The following is a 20,696-nucleotide window of genomic DNA, read 5'->3' as shown; positions in this document are numbered from 1 at the left end:
ACCCCCTCAGCTCTAGAGAAGGCAAGCCCTTCCAATCTCAGTTCAGTTATTATTCCTACCAGGCCATCACTGGAGGAAGGCAAATGCTTCCTTAACTTATTTAAACTCTGCCAGGGAGACTGCTCCTTCTCAGCCTGCATCTCTGTTATAAGTTCGTGTCTATTTGTGTGATGCTTGTCTGACACCCTTGAGGGCTGGGCAATTCTAGAGCTCTGCTTTCTACGCAACTGCGTCTCCAACACCAATGCCTTGCAGACGGTGGGTGTTCAGAAAATGATTGTCAAATAAAAGACTGAAGAGGTTGGCTTGAACAGTGAGTCTCCATGATTTTAAACTTCAATATCACTGAAGCCTTCATTTCTTTTAACCATTTCTTTTCACCAGATTCTCAACCAGTATCATCTTTTTTCCCCCATTTGCCTTTACGTGTATGCCTGTGGTGTTTGCTTGTGTGTACACGTTTGCATATGCCGGGCACATATGCATGTGTGTGCATATCCATAGCAGGGCTAGGGCTGATGTCAGAAGTCATCCTCAACCCCAGGGTCTTTCATTCAAAGTCAGCGCTTTCCTACATGTCTAGTCTCACTACCAGGGATCTTCCGCCTCCATCTTTGAAGGCTGGAATTACAGGCCAGGTAGCTATGTGGTCTCCAGAAATATGAAATGTGCTCTGTACCTTTCCATGGCAAGCACACTAACCCCCAATCTCAAATATTCTTTTTTTTTAATTTTTTATTTCTATGTATGTAAGCGTGTGTGACTGCTTGATCATATATGTGCTACATACACTTAGTAAGTACCCTTACTAAGAACCATCCAGGACTGAGGTACTGGCAGTCGTGAGCTGCCTTACAGGTGCTAGGGTCCTCTGACAAGCAGCAAGTGCTCTAACCACAGAGCCATACCTCCAGCCCTAAGTTTCATTTCTTAACTAGACTCTTAAAAGGGTCTAGCCTTCTGACATTTAAATTCATGGTTGGCATCTCTAATAAAATTCACACCCCTAAACTAATAGCAATTAAGCTATACCAAAAGCAAAACTGAAAAGAGAAAAAAAAAAACAAAAAAAAAAAAAAACACACACGTTTTAAGTAAATTCACGAGATTATGTTGCTATCTTGAGACAAATGTTGGGTATGGGTTCAACTCATCTAGAAGTCTTTTCATCTTTCTAAAGCCATGAGCTTCCCCTTTAATCTATTCTGAATGCACAGAGCATAATCTTTTAGAAACATCAACCAGAGCCTTTCTCACGATGTTCCAAAATTAGGGCTAGGTGCAGCATGCATACCTATGATCTCAGCTATTTATGAGGCTCAAACAGGAGGGCTGCTTGAGCAAAGGCTTTTCATGACAGCCTGTACAGCAGAGACCCTACCTCAAAAAAATAAAAATAAAAATAATAAAAAGAGAATACCCAAAATCTTCTCTAGTCCTTTTTGCCCTTCCACCCTCAACATGACAACTACAGTGAACAAATTCCCCAGATTTCCCAGAGTCCTTACTGCCTGTGGCACTCATTTCCCTCCTCCACACTGCTTATCTGCCTAAATCGCACAACTCTGCAACCCCACTATTAATAAGCACTGTCTGCTCCCAACCCGGAGTTATATGCACCCACAGTTCCCTTGATGCACTGCGCTGCCCTCCTGGACCCACAGTCATTGACTGCCCATCACTTGTCTGCTCTCTGACTTATTTTCTCCACACTGCAAACTCACAAGGGAAGGGCCACTGCAGCCCAGCACCTGGGACATGACGAACAGCCACACTGGGATCCCATGTCACCAAGATCCCATAGTATCTGTGACCAATGTTACCTCCCGATACTACTTGGGATGGTTATTTTCTAAGGCTAATTAAAGCTAAGTTTATAAACTCTTGGGTCAGTGATACATAGAACTTAGTTCTAGTGGCCCTTTTTAGATTTCGATGGGAAATAAAGAAGAAACAAACTTCTTTTATTCTGAGACAGCTCCTCTAAGCCCATCCCTGTTGACCTCCACTATGTATGTCAAAAATGGCTTAAGAGGGGGTTGGGGATTTAGCTCAGTGGTAGAGTGCTTGCCTAGCAAGTGCTAGGCCCTGGGTTCAGTCTTTGGCTCTGGGGGGAAAAACGGCTTAAGAATGCTGACAAGAGAATATGCTTAGAAACAGACTCAAACACTCACATACTCTGGTTCTATGTCCTTAAGCAACAGACCTAGCTTCTCTGAATCAAAGATCCTCTGCATGTAAAATAAGGTGGAAGGAGGAAGTTAATTCTTTGCAACTTTCAATATTATTATGGGGCATAAACCAAACAATCCACATACTACCTGGCTCTAAGTGTTCATTCTTGTCCCCTGAATAAAACAGAAACAGAAACCCTGACTTCAACCTTTTCATTCACCTCTGCCTTTAACTTGTGATTCTTCTACCTGAAATACATTTCTTACTTGGTTGATACAGCTAAGAAAAAATACTGGAAAAAACACAGGCCCAGAGATATTTAAATCCTCTGCAAGCCCATGGGGCGCCTGTTGTCAGTACAGCATGTCCCAGGTACCCAAATTCACACCACCCAGAAAGCCAACCCACAACTCCACTCCCCCTCTCCTTCTTCTTCCCACATCAAACCAGAGGCCCTGCTGGGAAGGGGGATGGTAGAGATCTCTTCAAAGGGCTGATAATTTAATTATTTAAAACCTCTCCTACTTTGCTGTAAAAACAGGCTGAAGCACAACCTCACTGAAAAAGAACTATGTTCATTTAATTTTAAGCAGCTCCAGATAGGTTTAAAGTTCGTTTTCTAAAAGCTCTGATTGTGGTTAAAAAAAAAAAAAAAAAAAAACTTATTAATTATCATTTTCCATCTATTACATCTCCTGCATACACTTAAATAATAGCACTTAGATTCCTTTTTCTTAAAAAAAATTTTTTAACTTTCGCCTACGCACACAACTCAGAATTTAAAAGTTAGGAACTCCTCAAACTGAGTCTAAATTAAAACACTTTCAATTAACTGAGAAGTCACCAGAATACCAAAGCTGTTGTCTATCACGGGATTCTCACCAGTAGACAAGATGCTCAAGGAAGACAAGAGCCAACTTAGCACCAGTCTGTGGGCTTCAAAACCACAGGTTCAAGCCTGGGCTTTACTGCGAACATCAGGCCAGCCTAGGCTACACACTGAGTTCTAGGTCTGTGCCTAGGCTACAGGGAAAGGCCTACTTTCAAAACAAGAAGGAAGAAAAAAAAAACAAACAAACAAAAAAAAAAACACTTATTTGCACATTTGTGCCAAGAATAGCCAGCATTCTCTGTGCTACAGTGAAGGCACTGGCTATTTTCACTGGCTGTGGGAGCTGAACAGTTCCCTTTCAATAGCGGAGGAAGACACAAAGTCCACTGACAATCTGACCTTAAATGAGACCTAAGTCTCCCAAGCACACCATTCATTTCTGGGTGACCAAACCCCTCACAGATGCTTTGATGCCCAACTACCTTCACAGTAACAAACAACCTGCATGCTTCAGCCCAGGGACACATAAACTATTCCCCAGAAGTCTGAACTGTAACAACTTTATCTTTTCTAACAGCTCAGCAGGCCAGTGTATCATCGACAGCATCCACCCTTGATCCCTTTACTGTAATTGCAGCAGAGCGTGACAGCCATAAAACCTTGGTATACTAGCCACTGGACTTCTTGTTCCCAGTGCTGGGGATGGAACTCTGTGTGTGACCTAGGCATGTTAGGCAAGCACCTTAGCAGTGAGCTACATTTCCAACAAAGATAACCTAACTTCCATAAGAATACTTACTATGTAGCCAAAATCTGCAAGAAGAGCCCAACACAGACTGTGGAGTAGCAGCTGACAAGAGTTTTGTTTTCTTTTGTTTCAAGCTACTATTCTCAGTCCCGGAATGACCCCTCCCACCGCACAGCTTCTAGGCTGTTTACTACGTTGCTTCTTAGAAACTTAATAAGATTAGCCCCCTCCAAGTTGTCAGAGCAATTTTGTTTGGCTAAGACTGCTGAAATGCATGGCCCTGCACTTCTTCCTGAAAAAGAAGAAATGATACAGCCCCCAGCCTTAGGGATGTTGGGTTGCATCCTGCTACCAAAGCCTTCAGCCTTTCCCTCTGTCTCTTTGCCCAGTCTCTTGTGTGTACATAAGAGTTACTCACAAGCTTCAAGATGTGACATCACAACAGACTGGAGGGCAATGCAGATGTATGCTCTGTGACTCTTCCATTCAACTAGGCCTTAAAGCAATCTACAAAACTACGCACCAATACCATGCCTCATTTTAAATATACATGTATCTCTAGATAGATAGATATGTATCTACAAAAAATATATCACATAAATATATATACATACATATACATATGTAAATATTGAGAGAGAACACCTCAATACACAAAGCTAGCTAGCTCAAACTCACTGTGTAGACCATAGTGGCCTCAAACTCAACAGAGATCTGCCTGTCTACTTCTGGAGTGCTGGGATTAAAGGAACGCTCTATCATACCCAGCCATCTTGTTAAATTTTGCTTTGTTTTGTCCTAGAGAATATTATCATCTTATCATTTGGGAAAGAAAAAAAAACAATCTTACTATACTCATTTTAAAATGTTTTTAATATGATAAATATAAGCAACTATATCTCATTTCAAAAATGGAAGTGTTTGGAGTTTCCTGACAGTTTTTAAGCATGTAAAGAAACCCTGGGACCCAAGAATTTGAAACCAATACTGAGATGAACTGCTCTTTGATTGGCACTAACTGTGACTCAACCTAAAAAACACCCATATCCTAACATTTAACACACATTAGGATCCTGTCCTGAAGACACACACACACATCCAAAACAGTTGAGACCCTGTCTTAACACAAACATTCTAACGCAGAGATTTTGAACCGGCCTAGTATGTAAATCAATGGGAGAGCACCTGCCTGGTATTCACAAGACCCTGGATTACACGCACAACAGCACCTCCCAAAAAAGAGTAGGAATTAAAACTGGGTGATAGAATTGAGCAGTAGCTTATGTTTGTTTAGAAAAATCAGATAAGACATTTAGTCTGAGATATGAAAGTGAAGACAGAGGCAATCATAGGGAAAGGGGTAGGAGTCAGGCAGAAGAGCACTAGGGAAAGAAAAAATGCTGACCCTAAGGGCAGGAAAGAGCCCGGGCTGGTTAAAAAACAGACAGCAGGCCATAAAGTATGCAACTCTAATAGGGAGATAGAGGAATGGAGCCAGGCCCCAGGGACTTTTTTGTTGTTTTAGGTGCATGTGTTCTTTAACTGTCTAGGCCCACTCTTGCCTCTACTCAAAGGAACCTTGAAGAAGTTAATTAGTTTTCTGTCCCACAGCTTCCTGTTCTGTAAGGTGAGATGTGGATTCAATGAAAACAAAGAAAGAAAAGAAAAAAGGAAAAGCATGTGTGCTTAGCACATAACAAAGAGAACCGGGGAGACATTCCTCATCTCTATACTTTCTAATTCTGTACTTTCTAATCTGCTGTTTGCTTACAGGCTTCATAGAGTAAGTTGAGGATAAGCCCTTCCCAAGCAACTTCAAATGGTGAGTTTAGGAACGAGACACATTGCAAGTTACACATATAAAAGCATGCCAGCACCAACTCCAGCAGAATATTCTCCATGCCATTCCTAATAAAACTAAAGGTACTATGCACAGAGGAGGGGGTAGAATGCTTGCATAGCTCTTATGCCGCACAACAAAACCAACAAGTTCTTGCCAAAGTCCTCTAACTCTGATTATATGTTGCCTCATTTAAAAATAATAACATGAAAAGATCTGTCTAAAGTTAGGTAGGTAGAGATGGGCTTTCTGCATGAAGACACGCCTAAAGCATCTGGAGTACAAGCGGGTCTCTCAAAACTGAGGTCAAGGACCAATACAAAAAGACACCATGTCACGTTTGGCCTTTAGTTGGGCAGAGTTAGGCAAGCCATCAGGTTTTTCTGAGGGAAGAGGAAGGAATGCCCCAAGAAGGAAGGGTGGCTGGCATGTGATCAATCTCCTGGCCAGAGGCCAAGGAAACTGTTCAGAGAAACAAAAGTCTCCTCACCATGTCCTCATCGGGGTACATATATGGTAATATGGTTGCAAACCCAGGGCACAGAAAGCCCGACACATTTATGTTTGACTCTCCCAAGACAGAGGAAAAGGTTTCCTTTACAACAGTATGTTTCTGTTTCTTGGCTCTCTCGGGATTCATTTCTGACCTTCGTACGGCAAAGATGCTGGATGCAATTTGTGCTGTGAAAGTAGGATGAGCCTCAGAATAGTTTCGAGCTGGATACAATGCCATCCCAGCCTCACCACACATTCACACATAGGCCACTGTCATGTCCCCATCAGAAACCATCCTTGGAAATACCACATTCCAGCCACCATGTAATTTATTCTGTTATAAAAACCACTGCTCGGGACATAGAAAATTGTATTCAAATGCTTTCATTTTCAGCCTGTCCCAAAGGAAGTGAATATCTCAGTTCCAAGGCCCTTTAAGATGATCCCAGAAACAGTCATTCTAAATCTGAAGCTCAGAGCAACTGTCTAGTTTAAATGATGCCTTTTAGGGCTAGGGCTGCACCTCAGTGGTAACGAGCTTGCCTACCACACACAAAATCCCTGGATTCCATCTCCAGCAAGCTTCCCCTCAGGTATTTCACACACAAATCTACTTGGACTTCCACACACATCTGCTGAACAATCTACCCTGGAAACAAGTACACCTTCTACAAAGAGTTAGTCTTCAAGAAAGATGCACTACTGGTATCTGTTCTTACGTCCCCTCAAGACTGTGGTAAGGGAAAGCAGCCACAAGCTCAAAATTGGCCAATTAAAGTACTGGAGAATTTGTGGCTATAAGCATCGAGCCAACAGTCCTCATTCAATATGGGGAAAAGCCAACCAGTCAACTCAACTATCTGGTGATTTCATGGTGATTTCATATGCCAATGCCAGACCACAGAGCTTCAAATACTAGGACCAGCACTTGTGAGAGGAGAGACAGGGTGTTTATTTTGGTAAGAAGTTGAAGTGGAGCCAGCCAAATGGTTTAGCAAGTAAACCATTTCCATGGCAGCCGAAGACGGCAGCCTAAGTTAGATCCCCGGGAAAAGAGAATGGATTGCTCCAAGTTCTCCTCTGATCTCCACACATGTGCCATGGCATGTACACACACATGCAGATGTGAAAAACATAAATGTGACTTACACGGTTTTAAAGTTAGGTTGGCCCCAGCCTCAGAAGAAAACTCCTCTGCCTGCCTAGCCTCAACCATTAAAACAGGTTAAGTCAGCTCATAGGAAAGATGAGTTTCACTGGATCTGGAAACCTACTCAAAGCACAGGTTTTCTCAATCCTGGAATGGCTGACATTTGGAGAAGTTCTTCGTGATAGAGACATTTTCCTCAGCACCACAGCGCAATGAATCTCAACCCAGGCCTCTGCCTTGGAAGCTAACAACATCCCACCTCAAGACCCACAGGTGTGACAAGCAAAAAAAAGTCTCCTGACAAGACCAAATGACCCCTCCTGGCTGAAACCCATCCCAGTCCTAGGAAAAGATCCTTTTTTTTTTTTTTTTCCTAAATCTCATCTTTTTCCCCCAGTGTGCTTATGCAATTTGGTGGCAAGGACCCAAAGCAGGTGTTTTAGGTGGGGAAGAAGAGTATGTGTGTGCATATGTGTGCATAGGCCTCGGGAGCCTCCACACTGCTGAGTGTTTCTGTTTTTTTTTGCTTGTTTTGGGGAGAAGCGCTCTTACTTTGAACTGGGGGGTTTTCTGGTCAAGTCAAACTGGCTAGTGACTTCCAGGAATCTGTCACCCACTCCCCAGCATTGGGCTCACAAGTCTGTAGCAGTACACCTGGATTGTGTGGCTCTGGGGATTGAACTCAGGTCTTCCAGCTTACATAGCAAGCACTTTACTGACTGAGATGTCTCCGAGCCCCACCTGACCCCCAGCACGCATTTTTATACCTCGTCTACAGAAGAGGAAACAGACACACAGATGTTCCATATTTTGTTGATATCCAAGCAGCAGTAGGCAGGAGGGTGGCTCAGGACCACCCATCCTGTGGGTGCAACCAACACCACAGCAAGTTTGTTTCACTGCCCTGTTCTTACTTTCACTCTCATACCATCACTAGCACTTCCCCAAGCTGGGTGTCCTCTAGAGAGCCATAGTGAGCAACAGCCCAAAACCCTCCCAAAAGAGCAGCTTAGTGCATTTCTGCATGTTTGTCACACCTCTCTCCACACCAAAAGGGTTTTCCGAAGCAACGGGAAAATTCAGAAAAAGACTTAATCAGCAGAGAGGTACAAAACATTAGTTTCTTCTGAGAAATAACCTTTGAAATAACTCAATTCAAAGACAAAATGAGTATGGATTACTTGATTTGACAAATATTTTGTGAGCTCTTCCAATGTGCTAGGTAGTCTTGAGGGTCATGGAAAAACAAAACAAAACCACACAAAGAAAACAGAAATTAAGAAACAGAGCTTTTCAAATGACAGACGTTGTCAAGTAAAAGAAAAAGCTACTCAGAGGGGGAAGAATTTGGGCAAGATCCTAACAGGAGGACTTGACAATGTGAAAAAGAGTGTTGAAGTACCCAGTGGGCAGAACATAATACACACACAAAACACAAGGCAAATAAACGAATGCCCCTATGTATTTTTCTATTCAGAAATAGATGTGGAATGCTTTTAAGCTGCCTTTACAAAACAAAAATTATTCCCCAGACAAAACTCCTCCCCAGTGCAAATGAACCAGGACACTTGGAGGCTGGGGCTATTTCCTAAGCTCAGACTTTTCTGATGAGAACATTATACCCAGCAGTGCAGAAGTTCTATGATGAGAGAAGTCCTCAAACTTCCTAAAACATCACTTCCCCCAAGTGTCTAAGGACACAGCTTGAAAACGTAGCTGTACTTGTTCCTCCATGAACCCTACACTCACAGGTAGCCTGTGGTCTCCTTCTGCCTCTGGGTCCACAGCCATAAAAGCATCCTCAAGTGTAAACACAGCTCTCCTTTTTTTTTGTCAGAATTCTGCCTGGTGAGTTAGCCTATCTTTCCATTTGCCTGAAAGGAGAAGGCTGCCATGGGTGTGAACAAAGGTGAGCTTCAAAAGGTGAGAATCAGCCATGAAAACACAGGAACTATAAAAAGACTGCTAACAGGACTGGGCAGGCATCCTTTAGGACGGACTATCTCAAGCATCAAGAGGTACACATCACATGAGGGTCTTACTAAGCGCCAGCTGATCTAGTAGTTCCAGGTGGGACCTGAGAGGACAATTGCTAACAAATTCCCAGGCGATGCCAAATGCTGATCCATAAACCACTTGTAAACAGTGTTTCTCAAACTTTTGGCTGAATCCAAACAAGAGAAATGCTCAACTTAACACATGTGTTCTCTTATGTCCTTCTGTGTGGGGGAGGGTGGTTGTTGCAGTGAACTCATGGGTCATTTCTGTCATTGTTGCTTTAGTGCTGGGGCACTTCATGCACAATGAGCACACACTCTCCCTCTAAGCTATTCTCACAGACCAGTCTCTGTGAGAAACTGAACAGGTTAAGCCAGGATAATCCATAATCCAAAATGCTCAAAATTTCGTAACTTCTTGAATGCTGACATGACACCACAAAGAAAATTCCACACCATGAAACTGCTTCCATGCACAAACCCACTGGAGTAGTATCTAAGATTTTTTTTCAGGCTATGTATATAAGATACATAGAACGCAAGTGAGCTTCAGTGTTTAGGCTTAAGATCCATTCCCAAGATACTTCCATCTTACATCACTGTAAAACACGTGGATGTCTTCTATTTGTCCTATTTCACTGTAGAAGTAGAGCAAGGGGGGCTGAAGAGATGGCTCAGTGGTTAAGGGTACTGTCTGCTCTTCCAGAGGTCCTGAGTTCAATTCTCAGCAACCACATGGTGGCTCACAACCATCTACACTGGGATCTGATGTCCTCTCCTGGCATGCAGGTATACATGCAGATAGAGCACTCATATGCAAAAAATAATTAATTTTTTTAAAAACAAGTTGAGTAAAGGTCCCAAATTTGACTTCCCCATCCCTAGGTGAGGTGCCACTAAGGAGTGCGAAAAGCATTTTTGTTTATCCAGGAATACAATGGAAGTCAGACTTTTTTTTTTAGTTCAGATTATTTTCAGAATCCTTTGATATAAACAAAGACATATCAAATACATTGTGGAAATGCTGTCATTAAGAAACATTTAGGTAAGCCAGGTGTAATGGTGAACACCTTTAATCCCAGTACTTAAGAGGCAGAGGCAGGAGGATCTCTCTGAGTTAAAGGCCAGACTGGTCTACAAAGTGAGTCCCAGGACAGCCAGAGCTATATAGTGAGACACTGTGTCAAAAAAAAAAAAAAAAAGGAAGGAAGAAAGGAAGATAGATTCAGGTATTAAGTTTTCATTGTTTTTATTTCTGTTTTATCACCTACAAGATGAGGGCAACAATGTTCATGTGGTCCTAAGCAAAGGTCTCTCAATGTCATTCCCTCTCAAAAGAGCAAGGGCTTCCTGATGAAAAGAGTAATTCATAGTCTAGGACGAGAAATACAAAAGATAAACCTGTAACACCTGGTCACACAGAAAGGAAGAAAACGATGGGAACTTTCAAGGTTTTATCAAAAGTTTCAGGAACCAACTTGAACTCTCTCACAGACATCAATAACTACAAGGCTGGGGTCAGTGACACACAACTATAATTCTAGCACTCAGGAAACTGAGGCAGGAGGATCACCAAGTTGAGGCATCCCTGGGCTATACAGGGAAACCCTGTCATAAAGTAAGAACAGGAGGGAGATGAGGGGGGAGAGAAAGAGGAGGAAAAATAACTACATGAAGAAAAACATACAAAGTGTGCTTAAATCACGATGGCACGTTTAAAGAATATCGTATGAAAGGAGGCCCAAAATGCTGACCAATATTTTGAAATGGATAGTGCTGTGGCCCCAAGGATTTGCCAAATTGATTTGGCAAAAAAAAATCAAATGAAAATTAAAAAAAAAAAAAAAGAATCTGACTTGGACTGAGCCTCTACAGCTTACTACCAAACTACGGTCTACTATAGGTTGCTCAGTTAACAGTCACAGCTTCTATGCACTGAATGCCAGTAGAACCCCCTCCCCCGGCACTTGCAGAGGAGAGCACATGGCGCTGCAAGTAGTGTGCGCAGACAGAACAAGGTTGGTCATGAGTAACAATGGCTGAAAGCAGAGCATGATGAACCAAGTGGGTTCCGTGTGTTAAGCTACTGTTGGGGCTGGAGAAGATGGTGCAGTGGCTAAGAGCACTTGCTGTTTTTCAGAAGACCCAAGTTCGGTTCCCAGCACCTACATTGCGCAGCTCACAACAGCCTGTCAACTCCGGTTCCATTAAACCCAGCACCCTTTTCTAGCCCTTGCAGCACCACAACACCAGCTGCTGGCTTGCCTTTGAAATCTTCTATGCTAAAAGTTTTCCTTATAAGCAAACAGGACTGAGGAGATAGCTCAAAATACTTGTTTTGCAAGCATGAGCACCTTAGTTCACTCTCTAGAAATCACATATTTAAAAAGCAACCAAACCCCCCCCCCAAAAAAAAAAAAAAAAAAAAAAACCAGAAGAGGGTACCTCAGCACACAGCAACAAGTACCCACTTCACAGGGTTAGGTCATCCTGAACCAATGAGAAATGTCATACTCACGTAAGAAGATTGGTCAGTGGGCTTTCTTCGGTAATAAGATAGCTCACATGTGAACTGTGTTTCAACTGTCATTTCGTTTTCTCCGGAGGACAGAATACACCCATTGAGAACGTCCACACTGTGCACTAGTGAAGAGCGCTAAGGGTGAGGTATCTTTGTACTCTACTCATCTCATACACGTCTTAACTTAAGTGAAATCCCTATGGTGAAGCTGGAGAGATGGCTCAGCAGTTACGAGCACTTGCTCCTTTTAGAGGGGACTGGGGCTCTGGTCCCACCACCTACATGGCGGCACACAACCGCTGAAACTCCAGTTCAGGGGATCCAGCACCCGTTCTGGCCTCTGAGGGCACCAGGCATGCCCTGGTGTGAGGCAAAAACACTCACACACATAAGATTAAAACAAATATTCTTTTTTTTTCCTTTTTCCTTATTTAGTATTTTCTTTACTTAGTACTCAATACTGAAATCAGTGTTAGCTTTTTTTTTGTAATTTTTATTTTTTTTTATATTAATCACAGGTTATTTACTTTGTATCCCAGACGTAGCCCCCTCCCTCACAATTATCCTTTAAATGAAAAAATAAATAAATCTCATCAGAGGGACAGACCTTTGGAAAATGAAAAATACAGGTGTCTTCTCACTAGTAGGAAAAGAGACTCAACTATCTGCCCACAAAAAGAAACACAGCAAATGGAAGGGGCTGGGGCTGTGAGACTTAAAAACACATCTAATTTTTACACACGGTGAAAAGCCTGGAATCTGAGTCTGGGATGGCTGAAACAGACTTACTGTTTTGCTGTGTGGCTTGTCCTAGGGTTTGACAATGAACATGTAATCTTTGTAGTGATGCAGCTAGGGGTTTTAGTTCTGCCCCTGTGAAGGTGTCTCTTTCCAGTTTTCAAGGAGAATCACTAACATGGAGTCTCTCATAACCAAGGATGATGAAAACAGCGCTCATCATCAGGCCATCCCCCAGGCGTGACAACTAATGGAGAGCAGGGTAGAGACGGTGCAAAAGGCTGCAGGAAACCCAGGCCCACCAGACTGTTTTTAGGATTTGCTGAGCAAAGCAAAGGTGGGTTCTACTCCTCAGCAGAGGAGATCTCACCTTTCTTACTTACATGAACTTCAATGCCAGGAAATGTCACACGACAAAGCAGCCTGGAAATCTAGGTCTCCCTCATGCCCCCTGTATCAAGTTTCCATCTGGTATGCGGTCTTGCCAGCCTGGCCGGTCTCTTTAGAAAGCACAGTGGAGTTCAGTAATGCTGAAAACCACACTGAGGACCCTGTCAGGGATCAGAAATCCTCAGAACTGCTGACCTGCAAAAGCTGGCCTTAGCCACTGGACCTTGACTACCCTCCCACCTCAAACTTCACCCCTGCACCCAACCTGCAGCCATTCCAGACTCCTAGCTCTGCCTCCAACATGCCCCACCTTCTTCCACCTCAGGGCCTTTGCACTTTCTACTCTGGACTCCTGGAACAGCACCATGGCTATCTGGCTCACTTCCTTCAGAGCTCTGCTTAAATGTCGCCACAGTAAAGAACCCTGCCTTAACTCCCAAACCCTAATACACTCTTAACACCCTCAAGCTTTTGTTTTTCTTTTTCTTTCTTTTTTTAATTTTTTTATTTGGATAAAACCTATGTAAAAATGTACCAACATTATCAATATCCAGAACTTTTTAATCTTCACAAAAGAAAAGTTGGTGTCCATTAATCCAGCTTCCCCTTTCTTTAGCCCCTGAAACTTGACCTGTCTATAGTCTGGCCCTATACATCCAGCTACTCATATGGGACATTATACTATGAGAATCATAGAAGCCAACTGATGGTTGGCAGTCAGCATGATGTTTTCATGGTTTGAATACACAGTGAAAAGAGTTTCTTCCTTTTCTGGGCTGAATAATAGTTCACTGAACACATAATCAGAACTTTGTTTTTAATTCATACATTAATAGATACTTCGGTTTCATTTTAACCTTTTCACTAACGTTAGTGAGGCAACTTTCAATATAAAACTGCTTAAGTTCTTGCTTTAACATTTTTAGATAGCTACAAATGGAAATGTCAAATCATAGAATAATTCTGTTTCGTATTTTCAGGAGCTACCATACAGTTCTATCTCAATGCCTCTTGCATTCCCACTAATGATACACAGGCTTTCAGTTTCTTCTCTGCCCATACTTGTTAGTCTCTGTTCATACTATACTTACCTGATTTTTTCTCCACAACACTTAGCACTTGCCATGCCATAATCCTTACTTGTTTACATTGATTGCCTCCCATTAACTAGGACGTAAACCCCTGAGGAACCAAGCTGATTGCTCATTGCTATACCTCAAGCACCTAGAACACAGTTGGCACACAGCAGACACTCAAGAAATCTGCTGAATAAGCAACACAGAACACCTGAATCATAACAGTTTTAACAGGGGTGAAAACTCTGCTGGGTACCACACCAACTGCCTTCAACTATGCCCAGTCTAGGGAATCTCCTGGCTTAACAGGGAATGGCTTCAGGAGTTTGCTCAGCTCATTCTTCATTAGCAACCATCTCAGAACCACAGACACTATGACAAGTAGAGGGAGTCACAAAAGCAATGTCATCATTCATACCGTTGACTTCAATCCTAATCACAGTCATCAAACTTCAACAGCCAAAAAAAAAAAAAAAATTAGCTAACACAACTGCATGCAATTCTAGTTATCAGAGAGCTGCAAGTGAGATGTATTTTATTTTAAAAGACCAAACCAATAGCAGACAAGACAGGACACTGTCCTTGTGTAGAGTCCTTAATTAGAAGTACCGAAGGACAGCTTGACCTAGAAACCTAACTTTAAAAGGCCTGCTTTTATTTTGGTGGATCTTTTTTGTTGTTGTTGTTCATATTTGGTATCTGTTGTGTTTCATTTGGTTTGTTTTTAAAAACCAAATACTTGTATTAAAAAAAAAAAGTTGGGCAGAAATTCCATGAGATGATTATTAGCTAAAAAGCCATGTGATTTTTTTTCCTCAAGTCAGTTCCTTGCACACCACTGAATGAGTTCCAGAGTGTCCCACTCCCATCCCCACCTCCATACTGTAGTGTTTTGCAGCTGAAAACACTTTGAAGGCAAAGCCAACATACCTTTCTTGTGACACTAACCTAATTCTCTTCTAAGCAACCACTGCACCTCACCTTCTTCAAGGAAGACTAGCAAAAGGAACCACCTTGTTTGAATGGGCGATAATGCCCCAGTGACGTTCATGGATCTCAATGAAAAGGCCAGAGTGATTCATTTGGAACATAAAGGACTCTCCCTGCTTGCTTAGAAGGAAATCTTGATAGGATTTTCTGTTCCCATTTGATTTAGTCAAAGAGCAGATTGTACTTTCAATGCATGCGCTCACACGTACACATCCACACAACTGACAGAAACGAACAATTAAAAAAAATGAAAAAGAAATGAAGAAAAACACTGCATACAACTAGCAACCAGGCAAATCAGAGGCCACAGGACAAGCTACCGACATTCCACAGATCAAACTGACACAGGTTAAGCTCTCCAATTATCCAGGTAGAGACACACCTGACTCTTTCAACTGGCTCAGGTGCCTTGATGTGAATGACCAAGATAGAGTTCAAATATGAGGGAGGCCTACTGCTGCACGAAGACACTAGGTTTCCTTTGGTTTTCCTTCTTAACTGTCCTGATTCAAGTTCTCAACCTAAGGCCTTCCAAAATGAATCCAACCCAACATTAAATCCTCCTACAAATATCTACATTCTTATATCCCTGCCAGTGGCTATATCATTTCCTTCATACATCCAAGAATAGCGAGTGCATCACTGGTGGGACACAAAGAGTTAATGCAGTAAGAGTAACGTGTGTGCCATTTTTTCCTAGTATCTCTCTTCCCAGCCCCCCATAAATTTAAACACATTGGTACACATTACTGCCTGGGTTGCCACGTGACTTCACTCTGTATCTCGGTTCCTTTACACATATCTAAGGCCTTCTGCGATATACAGCTGTGCACCTGGCTTACTACAACTTAATGGGACGGTCTCATTGTTAGGCAAAAGACAGAGAAGGGTCTGTGGACCAGTTATGTCTGTATGTCTGTATGTCTGTAACATACTCCAAAAAGAGGACTGACCCCTATCTTTGGTCAACCCAGACATTAGTCCCAAGAAGAACTAGCCTTGCCATCCAAATGCTTCTCGCTCCACCAACACTCCTGAGGATCTTATCAACAGGAAACAAAAGCATTATACTACCATAACGAAGTATCTGGCTTTTATTCCCTAATTAGAAAAGCCCAAAGATTGTAGCCCAGGGAACAGCTAAATATTTAGGACATTAAAGAAGTTACCAAGAACCAGCTGCCCACAGCTCCCCCACCCGTATTAACCTGTTGTTTACTCAATTCCCAAACATTTCAGAAGAGAAAACTTGATGGACAAACCTGCAACCATAGGAGCGTCTGTGCACCTACAGAGGCTTTATTTTCTAGAAATGGGGTATGCCGATTCTAGGGGTTAAAAAATATAGGAGCCACTATATCGACAGAGAACTGCTGCCCTCATCTCCTCATCTGAGAACAGGTACCAAAACAAGAGAAGCACTCTGGGTTCCTTGACGTTCAGGTGGCTCCACTCAAATCCTGGAAGCCTCTGTGGTATCCTTTAAGCTCCTACTTCCCTTTATAGCGTTCTCATTCTTTCGATTTGTCACTTTCATTTCTTGCAATCCAGCCCACTCTGATTACGTCCACAAAGAACAAAGTGACAGTTTGTGAAAGGGAGGGGGGGATTTCACTTTTGCTTAAGGATCTTGGCTTATGAAAAGTTCTGCATGCTTTCGAATTTAAATAATGAGTATGCCACTCTGGCTGGTAAGGGTCTTTATAGTGGCTTTTTACTGCATTTTTGTTGTCTGCCCTCCACCCCTACTCACCCCATAAACATTCAGGCTGCTTTAATTCTGAGCCACCTTCAAAAGTGGCTGTCACTCGATCTTTACTCACCAAAGACCGTGACCAACTTCGACCACAGTTTCCCTTCCCTACTTTACTATGGCTGCTACAAGGGGACTGAGAAAATGCTTAGTACAAAAACCCATTCTTGACTATAGGCTTCCACACTCACCTGACCCAGGTCAGGCACTCTGTAGCCAACGTACACCGAGCCAAGGATGCGAATCCTGCTCCCTTGTAGTCAGCTCCTAAATATTTACGAAGAAAGAAGACTGAGTAAGGGACCTCGACAGGGTCTATCAGAAATCTTCCCAAACCCAAGTTTCGACTTTTTTAGCCTCCCACTTCCTACAGATCACACTCCCCACCTCCAAATTTAGTAGCCAAGTCGGGAGGAATCTCTTGCTCCCAGATAACAGCAAAGCCAGCATGCTTATTTCCCGTCCCTAGCTGACCAGAAAGATCAGGCACGGAGAAACTTCGAACACCCCGGAGATCGAACTAGGGGAAGTGTTGAGATCCCAAAGCACTTGTTTCCCCGCGTGGAGGCCAGGGATGTGAACCCGTCATCATCATTGGGCACGAGCTCGGTTCATGCTTCTGCCCTCACCGCTCCCCCCTTTCTCCGGTTTTCTTCCTTTTTTTAAAACCCTCCCCACGGGGGCCCCCACGCATGCATTATTCTATCAGCCATGCAGCGCAACAGGGCTAGCTACATTTTTAGAAAGATTATTTCCTTGAGCAAACTCATATGACACCCCCTCAACTAACCCCCAAAGGGGGGGAAAAACTATTTCCTGCAGCCACTCCAGCCGTTTCCAACTTGGGGAAATGCCATTCAGAACGGGGAAGGAGGTTGAAGCCGGTCAGCAAAGTCGAGGACGTTTGGGGTTGCTTAAACCTGAAAAAAACAGACCTCCTCCCAAAACTGCTCGCAGGGGGAAAAAAGCCCCAAAATACACTCCAAGAGCATGCAAAGCCACCAAAAACTCCCAGAGATCAGAGGAAAAACTTCTGCGCACGGGAGCCAGTGCCAACTCCCCGAGCCCTCTGCCCGGCCCCAGCAGCTACCTTGGTGACCGGGGAGCCACGCCGGTTTGGGGGATCAGGATCAGGAGAGGGGTTAGCAGCCGCTGGGCAATCCCATGTCCGCGAAGAGGGAGCTCGTTCCGTTAGGATGAGAGCAGAACACCCACACCTCCTCTCGGCGTGCGCTTTCTCTCTCTCCACCCCCTGCCTCCTCCTCCACCACCACCACCTCCTCCTCCTCTCCTCCCACCCCGGCAGGCTTGAGGAAACGCTTCAGCAGAACATCCACATGGTTACTGCACTTTGAAGCGGCTCCCGGACGCTTATATAGGCCGGGAAGCTCCCTGGGCAATGTAGTCCTAGTCCCAGGTCACTCTGGTGCCTGGGGCAGCTGAGAAGAACTTCAAGTCCCAGAATGCCGTGGGCTCCCGGGCTGGGTTCTAAATAGACCCGCGCGCGGAGACGGGGGAGGGGCGTCCAGAGGGAAGACTAGGGTGACGAACCTGTTTCCTAACGGCGGGCTGGGTAGCTTTGGAGAACACGACCCACAGGACGTCCCCCTAACCCTGTGAACCCTTCTTTTTTGACCGTCGAATCTTACCTTCCCTAAAATCCAGGTATCCCTAGGGGCTGGAGAGAGGGGAGGAGCTCGAATTACTGCTTTGGGAAGTTTTTACAAGCTATTACCCACCCCCGCGCGCCCTGTGTCCTGGAGCCAAGAATTTCAGAAATCCGAGGCACAAAAACGCCAGTGTTTGCGGCCAAGGGCTAAAGAAGCGAGTTTGTCTTTATTAAATCTGTTCTAGTTCTTTATTAAATCCTGCTAATGTCTGCGTGAAAAACTAAGTCTGGAAATGGGGTGGTCCCTGCTGTTTTGAGGACGTGGGCTGATCCTGTGAGAGCGCTTTTCTGAATCCGAGCGGAGTCTGTCTTTCGTCGCCCGGTGGGAGGTAAAAGAAACGTAACCTTCCCCAGTGAACAAATAAAGGAACGGTGTTGTGACTTGCTGGTGTTGTGATCGCGAAGCAGGAAAGAAATACAAACCGCGACCTCGGTCCTGACCCCGCTTCTAGCAGCCCCTTTGCTCCTGGAATCTGTAAACGCTTAAGTAAATAAACCGCAAACCAGAAAAATAAGGGCTGGGGAGAGAGCTGCGCACACCGAGATGCGTGCGTCCAGGCGAGGCGTGCTCCAAGACTTCATCCCCAGGATCTGGAGTGCTGTGGGTTTCAACCCACCACCTAGCAGTGTCCGCTCCAGGTTGTAAGCACGTTGTAGCGTGCTTAGGACTTTGGCTTTTAGAAGAAGAGCTTGGATCTCAGGCAAAGGCATCCTACTCCCCCCTTACCCACCGCAGCCCCCAAAGCCAGATTACACGTATTCATTCCACATACGTTCCCCGAGTGTCATCTGGGTGCCAGGCTAGGCACTGTGCCAGGATATGAGAGGGCGCCAAGATATATAATAACATCCTAAGTGGGGTCTGTCTGCTACCGCTAAAGACCTGCAACTAGCAGCAATCCTTGCAATGATAACAAATGGTTTTACAGAGCTCAGCCTGCATGCCCTTTCTGCGCATCATGCTACTGAGCTTTACCAACTCTGTGTTTGTTATCTTTGCGTGGCAGGTGCTCGGCCAAGGACCAGGAGAAACCAGCTAGCTTAACTTCAGTCTCCATTGCAACTCCAGCCTCTACTCCATACTAAGCACTTGCCTTGTGGGACTTCCATGACCACTTCCTTAAAGGACCCCTCCCAATTTTAGGAACAGCCTCTGAACCCTTAGGCAAATCATTGCCAACTCTTTACCCCAGTTCTGCCATCAAGAGAGAGATCACATACTCGTTAGTATTTGCCTTCTTTCTTTCCCTATTACTGAATTCAACAGTCTTTGCCTTGTGAAACTTTAAGAACAAAAAAGGGCAAAATAGCTAATAATTATTGGCCTATTTAGTGCTCAAACTAACAATTACGGACATCTCATGGGTTCTTGTTATGTCCCAGGCATTGTTTCTAAGCTCTTTAATAAGTGTGTCATCTCATCAGTAGCCCATGGAAAGCTAAAAAGGCCTGCACCTTAAGATACTTCGAAAAGGCACACAGTTGGCTGATTTTTGGAAGTCTAGTGTCTTTGATGCTTCAAGCAGACCACCTTCTTTCTCCTCAGGAAAACCCCCAACTTGCCACAACAGAAGAATCCACACCTTTCCTATCTGTCGTTTCTGCCTTCCCCGATTTAAATACAAAACAACAACAAAAAATCTTGTTCCACGTTGCAAGGACCTTTGGCTCTTAACTTTCAGGCAATTTCAGAAACTCAGTCCGTGATAATATAATGGATGATGGAAGAGGGAGGTTATTTCATGATCTTCTAACTGGGAAACAATGGAGTTGCAGTGTGGCTTTCCAAAAGAATACTTGGCCATAGGTGAGAGGTACAGTGGCTCATTTTCATCCTCATGACACGGTAGACACAGGCCCCTATCTAATTTACCCATGGTCTTCACTCCCCAGCCACAAGTCTCACTAAGTCGTATCTTTGTATACTCAAGTTCTCTTGACTCAAAAGGGCTCAAAAATACCTGCACATTTTTGTAGATCTGGAAAAAAAAAAACAAAACAAAACAGTTTCCTGCAACCTTTCAACGGGAGGTGTGATGAGCATATGGAAGGCAACATAAGCACATTCTCTGAGCATTGAAGCCTTGTAGCTGCTCAGATCAGTTTCTTTGTCAGCGTGTGCACATAGTACTGCTCAACATTTGGCAAGTTCTGGAAGCTGCCAGATCATAGAAAAGTACTTTTGCTAATTCTACGATGGCCCAAAGAGAGTCTTTACGATGTACAGTTGATGTGTGTCGATGCTAATGGTAATGAGTGCTAGAGTGAGAGACTCCACCATTCTGAGCCAGGGGAGGGGAGGGGAGAGGAAGGGAGAAAGCT

The 20,696-nt window shown here is 43.9% G+C and overlaps 1 protein-coding gene across 1 annotated transcript in view; it reads right to left on the bottom strand.

Annotated features, from left to right (window-relative positions):
• The window catches only part of Itpr1 (inositol 1,4,5-trisphosphate receptor type 1), a 324,501-nt gene extending 306,445 nt beyond the window's left edge, over positions 1–18,056 (bottom strand). The window contains exons 1-2 of the mRNA XM_060383882.1: positions 17,796–18,056; positions 16,897–16,972 (exon numbers count right to left, since the gene is read on the bottom strand). The gene's annotated coding sequence lies outside the window, so the exon portion shown is untranslated. The remainder of the gene's footprint in view (positions 1–16,896; positions 16,973–17,795) is intronic.
• Positions 18,057–20,696: the final 2,640 nt, after the last annotated feature.

This window comes from Meriones unguiculatus, chromosome 5, assembly GCF_030254825.1.
Source record: "Meriones unguiculatus strain TT.TT164.6M chromosome 5, Bangor_MerUng_6.1, whole genome shotgun sequence".
Classification (NCBI taxonomy): domain Eukaryota; kingdom Metazoa; phylum Chordata; class Mammalia; order Rodentia; family Muridae; genus Meriones; species Meriones unguiculatus.
Note: the sequence above shows the minus strand (reverse complement) of the source record. Positions and strands in the feature narration are given on the sequence as shown.